Below are 13,038 nucleotides of genomic sequence, written 5' to 3'. Positions count from 1 at the left end.
CTGTGTGTGACGGAGCGAGTTCCGGGTCCCGGATGACAACAAGTGTCTGCTGTTCTAGATCCCTGGCTGGGGTTGCAGCCATCCGTTCCATAGGTCTCCTATAATCTAGAGACCAACTCTATTTGGTAAGAGGCAGTTGTTTTAAACGGTGGAGGTCTGCCCATGCACCTGTGTCACTTCAGCAAGTCTGTCTCTGCACTTCTCCTAGCACTGGGGGATATCTACTTGCCTGTTTTCCACAATATGCAAGAACTTCAATAATTACTGTTTTTCTGGACTTGGATTTTTTATGGACTTTTTTAGTTTGGTTATAATTTTTATTGCTATATTTTTTGCTTTTCACAGGGTATATGTTCAGTATCTTCACAATATTTCTTTACATTGTTGCACGTGGTAATAGTGTTCTGGAAATTAATTTTTGTCGTTCACATTCAACTATGTTAATTTATTTCACTATTTATTTTTCACATAGAAAATAGTCCTTTTTGTATATCATTTATTCCATCTCATCGTGGAGTTTATATACATTGGGTATTGTTTCAATTATATTTTTTATTCATATTTACCTTTTATCACTTTAGGCACTAGATTGTTGCTATTCTCAAATAATCTGTTTTAGCGCGACTTTTTTTAATTACATTAGATTCACGGTTTACTACCTTTAGTCGCAGCTTTTCTTATTGTGTTAGCGCAGTATATTTTTTTAACCCCATCTCCAGCCTAGCAACCTGGGCAATACAACATATGTCCACCCAGACAGCCGTCCAGGTGGCACAGAACACCGATCACCTGACCTCACTCGAATGTATAGGCTCTCCCAGCAGACCAAGAGATTCAAGAAAACCCCTGCCCATTGGCTAAGATACCCCATATACCCATAACCTGACCTTACATTGCCCTTCTCGTATCTAGAACCACCAAGTCCCCGGCCACCTAGTGGTAGAAGAGAAAAGTGCAACAAGGCCAAACTTAGGGAGAAATCAATAGACCTCTAGCAATCAACCAGCATAACTACTCCTAGCAAGTAAATTTGTGAGGAGCAACCCTGCCTAAACTCCAGGGTGCTACAACACCAATAGTGGGGCACTAATCCTCCTACTGATTCCAGTGATGGAGCACTATTCTATCCACTGATACCAATGATGGGACACCATTCCTTCCACTAAAACCAAAGAATGGGCACTGTTTACTGAATGACACCAGTGTGTTTTCTAAACCCACTGTCCACAGCTTGGCCCCCTAAAGCTTCAAGGACAGTAAATTGGCCCTTTGTTCTTAAAATTTGGAGACCCCTGTTCTAGTGTACTGGGACATGGTGCTTGTGGGAATGGCAGGGTTTACAGGTTAATAATACAACATGACCTTTATATGTTTTATCATGTTTCTCTGTCCAATTACTGTATACTATGTTTACATGAACTGCATGTTCTGTAAAGTTTAATAAAAATGCATTAAACCAATAATACTGGAATAGCTGAGTTTTCACAGTGTAATCCTCAGGACTGAGCTGTCAGTTTGTCACCCTGATTCTGCACAATGCAGAAGATGGCCAAAGTGGAGGCAAGAGAGGCTCCAGCTGCACCTGCACCCACCCAGATGAGCACCCAAGGCAGGTGCTTTTTTTGCCTCAGACTGGTCATGCAGGGGATGTTGTTTGTGCTATCTCTATCCTAATAGGGAAGCTCTAGAAAGCTTTAGAGGGATACCACCTAATAAGAAGGTATTTAACTTCACAGGTATCCCACTAAGGTTTTTCTTTTTGGCCTCCCTTAGGTGTTCGGTCACTGGTCCATGCAAAGCATGAATTCTCTGGTTTACCCAAACCACAGTTGTTAGAAATTGACTGCAAAATATAAAAACAAAATTGCATACAGAGAAGCAAGTCCATTTTCGTACTGTCATCCTGATCCTGAGTTCATTATCTAGTGAGTCACTGACATTGAACAAGGATGCTGGATGGGAGTTCAGGCTTTTCAGACTTCAGTAGCTGAACGCTTGTTCCAGGTCAGTGAATGAGTAGACAGTCATATCAGGATCAAGGTGACAACCCCAGAGCTTGCACCTTAAAAAAAAATTCATCCCTGGCAACTCAGCAGTTTATCTCCTGCGCCACCCTTTGGGCTCCTTCTGCTAATCTCGTGTTAGTAGAAGTTTGGTGAGAGACGATTCTTGCTTTTCAGCTTTCCTGCTTTTCAGTCCGTTACTGCTCTTCAGTTTGTGATTGTGGGTTTGTATCTGGTTTTCAGTACGTGTAGTCAGTTTTTATCTGTTTTTCAGTGCATTCTTGTCTGCTTGTTTCTGATTTTCAGCTCGCTCTTCACAGGCATTGCTGTTCTTCAGTGCATTCTGTTAGTTCGTTCTGACCAGTCGACCGTTTTGAAGCCATGTTGCGGGTATGTGCTCATAGTAGAGTTTGTGCTATGCGGGGGCTTGGTGTTGGGGTTCTTGCTTTGACCCAAGTCCAGTCCATGAACAGGATGGGGAGGAGTTCATGGACCAAGAATTGGTTACTCCAGCGTGACCAATTCTCACATATGCCTTTGATGCGGGAGATCCGGGAGAAAATCCTGATGATTTTGGGAATCTTCTCAGGATGACGGACCCCGTCTTTCACCGTCTGTTGGCTTTGCTGTCCCCTTATATTACGAAGCAGGACACCTGCATGCGACAAGCCTTCACTTCGGAGCAGAGGCTAGTCGCCACGTTGCGGTACTTGGCGACGGGGAGAAGTCTACAGGACCTCAAGTTCTCTACAGGCATCTCCCCACAGGCTCTGGGGATCATTATTCCAGAGACCTGTTCTGCCATTATTCAGGTCCTGCAGAAAAACTATATTAGGCTAAGTTTTATCCTTTAACATCACATTCTATGTATTTAATGTATGCTAATGTATTGTATTTCTTTCATCATTCCCTAATTACCATGATTGTAATATGCTGTGAATGTCCCCTTTGTCCTCATGCATGCTGTAAGCTTTTAATGCTCCTTTTTTGTCCTTCATGCATATTTCCCTTCACTAACCTCCCCAGCATGCTATCCTGGGCCCATATACACCTAGCCTAGTCACTTAACAATGTATTTTGTCAGCTCCATTGTAGTGCTTTTCCCTAAACACCCCCTAAAATATGTCCAAATGTTATTTGTGTCCTTAAATTTAGGCAGAATGCAAGAGCCTTTTTTTTGGCTCCCAAACTCATTTAGAACCCCCCCTAAACTTTTTACAATGGGCCATCAGAGGGGGTGAGGAATATGATAAGTGGACCTTATCTTTTTGTATTTAAATACTCCTTAAAATAAATGTTATACTGATGTTGGCGAAAAATGTTTGTGTCTAATCTGCTTGCAATGTTATGTGCAAAAGCACTAATTAGTTATTTTATGGTTTGACTCCACAGTTTCCTTCAACGCCACAGGAATGGCAGACTGTGGACTCCCAGTTTGCCGAGCATTGGGACCTTCCCAACTGTGGAGGGCAATCGATGGGAAGCACGTCCACATTGTCCCACCACCCCACTAGGGGTCATACTATTTTAATTATAAGGTTTTCAATAGTATTGTGTTCATGGTGGTGGTGTCGGCGACATATGAGTTTTTATATGGGGACGTGGGGAAGAATGGCCGGATGTCGGATGGTGGAGTCTTTGCCCAGACAGAGTTCTACCAACGTCTCCAGAGTGGTGGCTTGGGATTGCCACCTGTGGAAGAGAATGTCGAAGGACTCACATTTGTTTTTATCGCTGATGAAGAATTTGGTCTAGGTGATCACATGATGAGGCCATTCCCCCAGAGGACCCTCACCCCGGAGAAGAGGGTTTTTAATTTCCGGCTGGCCAGAGCCAAAAGAGTCATGGAAAATACCTTTGGGATAATGGCCAGCCGGTTCCGCCTATTTCTAACGGCAATAAATATGGCAGAGTACAAACTTAACCACATCGTGTTGTTATGCTGCATACTGCACAACTTTTTAAAGAGAAATGCTCCTAATTATATAGCCTCAGTTGGGCCTGAGGCCGGACTTCATGAACCAACACTGACGGCCCTGGAAGCTGGCCGTCCTGGCTTGCCCCCCCAAAGCGCCCGTGAAATGTGTCAAAAATATGTTGATTATTTTACGGGTAGGGGAGCCATTGCTATGCCAGCAAATTTTTAAATATTTTCAAAATAAAAAAAAATTGATATGATAAAATCTTGAATTTGATTTACTGCTTGTGTATCTTTTAGCTTTCTCCTAGGTTCTCCTAGTGCACTTGTAGTGCCAAGTGGTTTTTCCATATTTAAATAACACCCATTGTCACTATAAACACCAACTTAATACAAAAAGTGGTATTGAGCATTGAAAGAAGAAGCCACACATTGTTGAGTATAAAACCTTTTACTCCGTGCACATGTGCTTTGTAAAACCTTTTTTGGTAAAAAAATAACATCTTGGTTTTATAAAGTTTTACCTTGAAAAATTTTTTTTTTGGACATAAACATTATAAAGTTTTACCTTGAACATTTTTTTTGGGACATAAACAGGCAAGTTTCAAAACATAACACACAACTCAGGAACTTACAAAGTTCAACATTGAAAAACTGAAGGGAATATCAGACATTATAGCGTTAAAAATGTGTTGATATTGCCTTCATCAGATGGGGTGATGTCACCCCTGTAAAAGCCTAATTTAGAAGATGCACACAAATTAGGAGTCAAAATGGGGATTTCCCTCCTAAACCCATGCCTAATGTCAACATGTGCTATCTCCCATCATGGGGGATCAATGGACGTGTTTTGGGGGTGCAACCCCTTCCTCTCACCTACTAGAGTTGTAAGGAAGGGGTTGCACCCACAAAACACGTACATTGATATCCCCTGATGGCAGATAACACATGTTGACACACTGGGGCTGATTTACGAAGCATTTGGGCCATGAGTTGTGGCGCACGCCGATGCCCAAATGACATTTTCGTATTTACAAAACAATTGCACTGGTAACACAGCGCAATTCCCCATTTACTATCCTCTTCCCGGCACACGGAAGGAGGCGATCGTTGCGCCACTATAGACATGGCGCATGGCATCTTTAACTTAAAATTTAAACAAGCTGGAAGTGCCAATATTATGGGGGTGATGTGAGGAAGTATAGTAATTACTGCCCAAAGTAACAAATATGCCCAAAATAGAATGAGAAAGTAACTTTTTCTGAACTTTTTCTGAAGTACATTTAGAACTGCGGGAGGTCAATGTATGCACCACGCATGCTCAAACGGCATTTGCGCTTGTTCAAATGCGTTGGTTCACTGCGCCGGCAAAATATTAGTAAATGTCAAGCAACGTAAATGCATTTGCATAGGTTGAACGGGCGCACCTCTAAACTTTTTTTTTTAATTAACGCTGGTTCACTTCGCGGCTATAATGAAATGTCGGTCCGGTGATACACATAAGAGTTCATTGATAAAAACAGCATTAAGAAAAAAAAACAAAATTAAGAAAAAAAATGCGTGGGGGTCCCCCTCAAAATCCATACCAGGCCCTTCAGGTCTGGTATGGATTTTAAGGGGAACCCCGCACAAAATTTTTTTTTTAAATGGCGTGGGGGTCCCTCTAAAAATCCATACCAAACCCTTATACGAGCACGCAACCTGACAGGCCGCAGGAAAAGAGGGGGGGACGAGAGAGCACCCCCCCTCCAGAACCGTACCAGGCCACATGCCTATCGGAATCTGGAAGCCCCCTTTAACAAGGGGACCCCCAGATCTTGGCCCCCCCTGTGTGAAATGGTAAGGGGGTATCCCTACCATTTCACAAAAAAAGTGTTAAAAATGACAAGAGACAATTCCTTTATTTATTTAAAGCCTTCTTTCCATCTTCTTCCTTCTTCCTTCAGTTTCTTCCTCCATCTTTTTCTTCCTCTGGTTCTTCCTCTGATCCTCTGCTTCTTGCTCCGGTGTTTTATGTCCGGCATCTTCCTCCACGGCGTCTTCTTCCCCGCTTCGTTCTCGGGCTGCTCCGCATCCATGGGAGGCTCCCGCTATGTGACGCTTCTCTTCTTCTGACACTTCTTATATATCGGAGGGCGGAGCCTCCCTGGTGACCCCGCCCCCTCTGAAGCACAATTCCATTATATAAGTGTCAGAAGAAGAGAAGCGTCACACAGCGGGAGCCTCCCATGGATGCGGAGCGGCCCGAGAATGGAGCAGGGAAGAAGACGTCGCGGAGGAAGATCCCGGATGAGAACAACGGAGCAAGAAGCAGAGGATCGGAGGAAGAACCAGAGGAAGAAGAAGATGGAGGAAGAAACCGAAGAAAGAAGGAAGAAGACCCGAAGAAGATGGAAAGAAGAAGGCTTTAAATAAAGGAATTGCCAAAAATGGTCTCTTGTCATTTTTAACATTTTTGACATTTTTTTGTGTGAAATGGTAGGGGTACAAAAGTACCCCCTTACCATTTCACATGGAGAGGCCAGGATCTGGGGTCCCCTTGTTAAAGGGGGCTTTCAGATTCCGATAAGCCCCCCACCTGCAAACCCCCACAACCACCGGGCAAGGGTTGTGGGGATGAGGCCCTTGTCCTCATCAACATGGGGACAAGGTGCTTTGGGGGGGACCCCAAAGCACCCCCCCAATGTTGAGGGCATGTGGCCTGGTACGATTCAGGAGGGGGGGCACTCTCTCATCCCCCCTCTTTTTCTGCAGCCTGCCAGGTTGCGTGCTCGGATAAGGGTCTGGTATGGATTTTTAGGGGGACCCCCACGCCATATTTTTTTTTTATTTTGTTGCGGTGGTTCCCCTTAAAAACCATACCAGACTTGAAGGGCCTGGTATGGATTTTGAGGGGGACCCCCATGCCATTTAAAAAAAAAATTTTGTCGCAGGGTTCCCCTTAATATCCATACCAGACCTGAAGGGCCTGGTATGGAATTTCGGGGGAACCCCACACATTTTTTTCTCTTAATTTTGTTTTTTTCTTAATACTGTTTTTATCAATGAACTTGTATGTGTATTGCCGGACCAACATTTCATTATAGCCGCGAGTAGTTTTAAATAACTTTTATTCCTTAAGGGCCAGTTCACACCACATACAGTCCAGTGCATTTTTTTCTGCATCAAAAACTTAGGTTATATGGTTTTCAATGGCATAGTTCACACCAGTGCTTGCAGTTCCGGTGCGTTTCCAGTTCCCGAAAAAAAAGTAGAACATGCTGCATTTTTTATGCACTGGACTGTCCTGGAATGCTGAAAATGCATCAACATGGGGGACAAGGTGTTTTGGGGGGCTACCCCAAAGCACCCTCCCAATGTTGAGGGCATGTGGCCTGGTACAGTTCAGGAGGGGGGGCGCTCTCTCATCCCCCCCTCTTTTCCTGTGGCCTGCCAGGTTGCGTGCTCAGATAAGGGTCTGGTATGGATTTTGAGGGGGACCCCACACCATTTTTTTTTTTAAATGGGAGGCTCCCGCTGTATGACGCTTCTCTTCTTCTGATGGTTCTTAAATAACGGGGGGGCCACCCGGTGACCCCACCCCCTCTGACGCACGGGGACTTGACGGGGACTTCCCTGTGGCATTCCCCATGATGTCAGAGGGGGCGGGGTCACCCGTTATGTAACCCCGCCCCTTCTGACATCACGGGGAATGCCACAGGGAAGTCCCCGTCAAGTCCCCGTGCGTCAGAGGGGGTGGGGTCACTGGGTGGCCCCGCCCCCATTATTTAAGAACCGTTAGAAGAGGAGAAGCGTCACACAGTGGGAGCCTCCCATCATGCCATCATGTATGCGGAGCGGCCCGAGGAGAAGAAGGGAAGAAGACGCCGGCGCAGCGGAGGAAGATGCCGGACGAGAACACCGGAGGAAGAACCAGGATAACCAGAAGAAGAAGATGGAGGAAGAAACTGAAGGAAGATAGAAGATACATTTAAATAAAGGAATTGTCAAAAACTGTCTCTTGTCATTTTTAACATTTTTGACACTTTTTTTGTGAAATGGTAGGGGTAATTTTGTACCCCCTTACCATTTCACACAGGGGGGAGGGCCAGGATCTGGGGGTCCCCTTGTTAAAGGGGGCTTCCAGAATCCGATAAGCCCCCCGCCCGCAGACCCCCACAACCACCGGGCAAGGGTTGTGGGGATGAGGCCCTTGTCCCCATCAACATGGGGACAAGGTGTTTTGGGGGGCTACCCCAAAGCACCCTCCCAATGTTGAGGGCATGTGGCCTGGTACGGTTCAGGAAGGGGGGCACTCTCTCGTCCCCCCTCTTTTCCTGCGGCCTGCCAGGTTGCGTGCTCGGATAAGGGTCTGGTATGGATTTTTGGGGGGACCCCACGCCATTTTTTTATCAAATTTTGGCACGGGGTTCCCCTTAAAACCCGTAGCAGACCTGAAGGGTCTGGTATAGCTTTTGAGGGGGACCCCACGCTATTTTTTTTTTTTATTTTGGCCGGGGTTCCCCTTAATATCCATACCAGACCTGAAGGGCCTGGTATGGAATTTAAGGGGAACCCCCGTGTCATTTTTTTTTATTTTGGTTCGGGGTTCCCCTGCGGGGAATTCCCATGCCATTTTTATCAATCAACTTTTATGTGTATTGTCGGACCGGCAATTCATCAATAGCAGCAGTTTTAAATGACTTTTTTTCCTTTGAAATGTCATTTTGCTGTCATGTTGACACACTGTGTGCATCTTCAAAATTTGGCTTTTCTAGAATATGTCCAAAAATCTGAAAAAATTTTCAATTCAAAAAACCACAAAAAAGTAAGGGATTTGGAGGTGTTTTAAACTCTCCCTAAAACATCAATGATGTTCTTCATTTTGTTTTTAACATCATTGATGTTTTTCTGGATGTTTTCCAAGTCTCTATTATACCCCATGATCTCCCCGATCAGGATCTGGGCACTCTCACTGGTGAAATGTGCTTCATCCACAACATCACGATCACCTAAAAATATAAAAACTAAAACACCATGTATTATAAATCTGCTGGCATCCATCTCTTACCTGAGCCTGTGGTCGCAGACACTCACCTGTTGTGGTGACTATTTCCACCACGTCTCCTTCCTCCTCCACTTCTTCATGAGGTGGGGGGTCTGTGGTCTCCTCGGATGAGTGGTGTCCTCCGAGTCTTTTCTCCCCTATGTAAAAAAAAAAAAAAAAAAAAAAAGGTATACTTAGCACACAGATATTTGATGACAGAAATAGGAATCTGAAACATTGCTTGGAAGTGGGGTACAATTGTCTGTTTTGGCAGAGTTCCAAGATGAAGAAATATTTTGGTCACTTTGTCAAGCTTGAATACTTAACTGTTTTGTACAAGCTTCACAGATGGAGATACCCCTATAGTATACACTGGAGCACCTGTGTGGGACCCCCTAATAAAAAGGGTGTTCTGGTGTCCCACACTAGTGCTCCAGCGTCCAGATGTGTAAACTGCTGCTGAGTGTCCTCTCCTTACACAGAATATAGTTTGCATTTCATTCTAGTTACCAACCCATCTAGACACACAAATTATTTGACGAGAAGTAGGCTAGCAAAAATGTATTCAAATGCATATGTCCAAAACATGGTGTTTTCTATGCCGAACGAACAATGTTTCATACGAACGAATAATGTGCCCATGAACATGAAAGTTGCCATTTTAAACTGTACAACAGTAAAGAAAAGCACATGGAGCAGCACGAACGTTAGATGAATAAAGAATAGGAACACAGGACAACTACTTACTTTTTTGCAGCACTCTCCTGATCCTTCTGTACTGCTCATACTCCCTTAATTTGAGGTCCAACCACCGCTTCCTGAGCTGATCCTTGGATCGTCGTACCTCGAAATTCTTCTGCAGACTTTTGACCACTTTCGCCATGATCTTGGCCTTTCTGACATTGGGGGTTGGGGTAAGGTCCATACTTCCCGTGATAGTCGGCCCTCTTCAGGATGTCGACCATCTCCAACATCTCCCCAAAGGACATATTTAAGGCTTTAAATCGTCTCTTCCGGGATTGGGACGTTTCTGGCTCCGGGCTTTCCTCCTCCTCGTTGCTGTAATTAGCACGCACCTGCTGTGTCTCCGCCATGTGCTCTTCCCCCACTGCGCCGAACGAGAAGGGGCGGGGAATAGGCTAGAAAGAACGTCAGGGGCGGGCGGAGTTTCACGCATGCGCATTGTATATAAAGAGTAACACGCGTGCGTAGTACATACGATCTGTGAGCGGAGGAAGGAGTATCGGAGACGCCGATCGTGATAATGAAGGCAAGATCTAAACTTGGGCCTATACTGCTTCTAGATTGAGGCCTATATTGTAACAAGTTTAGGAGAGTTTCACCTGACATTAGGGTTTGTCTTGTGTTGTGTCTTGCAGATAAAATGGATGGCTTCAATGACCACAATTTCCTCCCCCTGTTCATAGACAAGAACAGGGAGCTGCCCTGTCTGTGGCAGGTGAAACATCCTCATTATAATCATAAACAAAAGAGGCAGGCAGTGCTGGAGAAACTGCTGGAGTTGGTGAAGCCGGTGGTCCCCACGGCAACCATCCCTTATTTAAAAGCCAAAATTGGTGGCCTGAGGAGCACTTATCTTAGGGAGCGCAAGAAGGTCACAGATTCCCAGAGATCCGGAGCTGCAGCAGATGACATTTATGTCCTCAGGCTGTGGTACTATGAGAGACTGCGATTTCTGTCAGACCAGACTGGAGTCAGGGAATCCCTCTCAACCCTTCCTTCCACTCTTCCTTCCACCCTATCTTCCACCCATGCTGAGGCTTCCGATGTCCAGCCTGGGACTTCCAGCCAGGAAGAAGTGGAGGAGCCCAGCTGGTGCCAGGTATAGCATTCTTCTACAGATTTCTGGTCAATAAATAAATGATGTTTACTAGATGTTATTATTGAACACTAATTGCTGATTTAAGAAAGTGTTTTACATATCAATAGACAGTAGTGGGCAAAAATAATTGGGACAAGAATGAAAAGTGCTGGGCTCAGAATGATAATCTTTTATATTTGTTAACATTCAATTTGCAACAGTCATGAGGTGAAAATTGTGTGTGATTGATGAAGAAAAAACTAAAACTATGTCCCTTTTTCATACACAGGAAGACCCTCAGCCAGGACGAGGCTCTGGAATGTGGCATACAGGAGGAGGCTGTGGAATGTGGCAGCCAGGAGGAGGAGGGGCTAAGTGGCAGCCAGGAGAAGGCGGGGCCCAGTAGGAGCCTTACCGAATCGCAGGTCCCTCCCCTCCGCCTTCCAACCAAAAGACCCAGGAAGGGGAGTAACGTGCAGGATTCAGCACTCAGGCTGATACAGGAGGCTTCTGCGTCCCTCAGAGCCTTACCCACTCCTGAAGAGGCCTTTGCCTGCATGGCTGCCACAAAACTGAAAGACATGCAGGAGGGTCAACGCCTCATGTGTGAGGACCTTCTTTACAAAACACTAACTAAGGGGGTGAGGGGCAAAATCACACACACAACCCATCTGTGTGAGTTGGACCATCCTCCTCCTCCTGCCACAACTCCACCACCACAGACACAGCGTGGAAGGAAGACCAGAGAGTGATGACCTGGGTTCAGTCTGGTCTGACAAAATATGCAGGCTCTTGTATGACCACAGCCTGGGGACATGTATGTCATCTGCTGCTGTTCAGGATCTCTTGGACTTCTGGACCAGATTGAACTCCCTTAGATATGGACTCCTCAGGCCACCAATTTTGCTGTAAGATTGATGTGTGCCCTGGGGGCCAAAGGCTTTGCCAATTTCTGCTGTTTCTCCAGCGTTGCCTCCCTCTTTGTTTGGTTCTGCATCCCTTGATAAAGGATTTTGTGTTTCAATTATACTCGCCTATGTGTGTTTTCCTTCAAAAAGGACAGTTTGTTTGTGAGGAGGCAGGTACATTTCAAAACTACAATGTGAAATTAACAAGAGACACCAACACCAAGCAATCTCCTGGAGATTAAATAATAGAAGATAATAATTGTGTTGCGTTAACTTGACACACAAAACACACCCAAAAATATTCAGGATGTAAAATCAAAAACAAAAAAAAAAAAAAAAACATGATCAGGCTTGAAAATGTAGCACTAACTCTCGGTGGAGCTGCTGGTTTAAGCGGGCTTGTTACCTTAACTCTCCTTCCCTCTGTTTTACCGCCACCGGGTCTAGGGTTCCGTTGAGTTTACCTCTGGACAATACACGCACCAACACTTGAATATGTTTTCAATGCTTTATTAAACGATTTACTAAGGAAGTAGCAGGAAAGAGGCAGAAGGGAAACCACAGAAGAAACTCAAATATCTTCTTATAAGATTCTTGATAAATGTCCTGGTAGAATTTGGATATTACAATAGGATGCGCTCCCCTCGTGGGACACACTCTTTGCTCACCTGGATAGGCCTCTCTCACTTGCCTAGCAGCCAGTACGTAGCACGAACAAAAGTCTCTGCCACAGACTTATTTGGGATAAACCTGTACGATCCTCTGCCACAGGACATATGGGTTTTCTGCAATGAACGTCAGTCACAGTGCTTAAACCTTTAAGCCAACCCGGCAACACCATGCTGTATAGTTACTTTTTAGGATACGTCCTCCAACCAGGCCCCTCTCCAGACTAGCACGCTGCATGATCCTTCCATGACGAGTCCCCTGGGATCTCCTCGGTTTTCCAGCTTCTTCCCTTCTGGATAGACAGCTCAGGACCATTCCTCGGCTGCTGTGGTAGGCCCCAGACAAGCTTCTGGGACCACCCCTGCGCCGTAGCGGCGTGGGCCTCAGGGAACGGAGGACCACGAGATTGCTCTCTAACGCATACCTGTCGGCCAGGAGGGCCAGCAGGAGGCTGAAAAAAAAACCCTTACAATATGGCGTCTGTCACATAAATACCCTCGCCCAGAATGCAACTCGGAGGACCACCTCCACCGAATTGTCTCCCGAACAGAAGAGCATCCATACGCTTTGACACGTTGCCTTTCCAACACTGGCTAGTGATAACAGCGACACCCACCAGTCAGTATGGAAACACACACAACGTCAGCCAAGCTGAAACAGAGGCAAACCTAACCTATTTAACGAACAAGTTA

Source organism: Aquarana catesbeiana, linkage group LG03, assembly GCF_042186555.1.
Source record: "Aquarana catesbeiana isolate 2022-GZ linkage group LG03, ASM4218655v1, whole genome shotgun sequence".
Lineage (NCBI taxonomy): Eukaryota > Metazoa > Chordata > Amphibia > Anura > Ranidae > Aquarana > Aquarana catesbeiana.
This window is presented reverse-complemented; position numbering follows the sequence as displayed.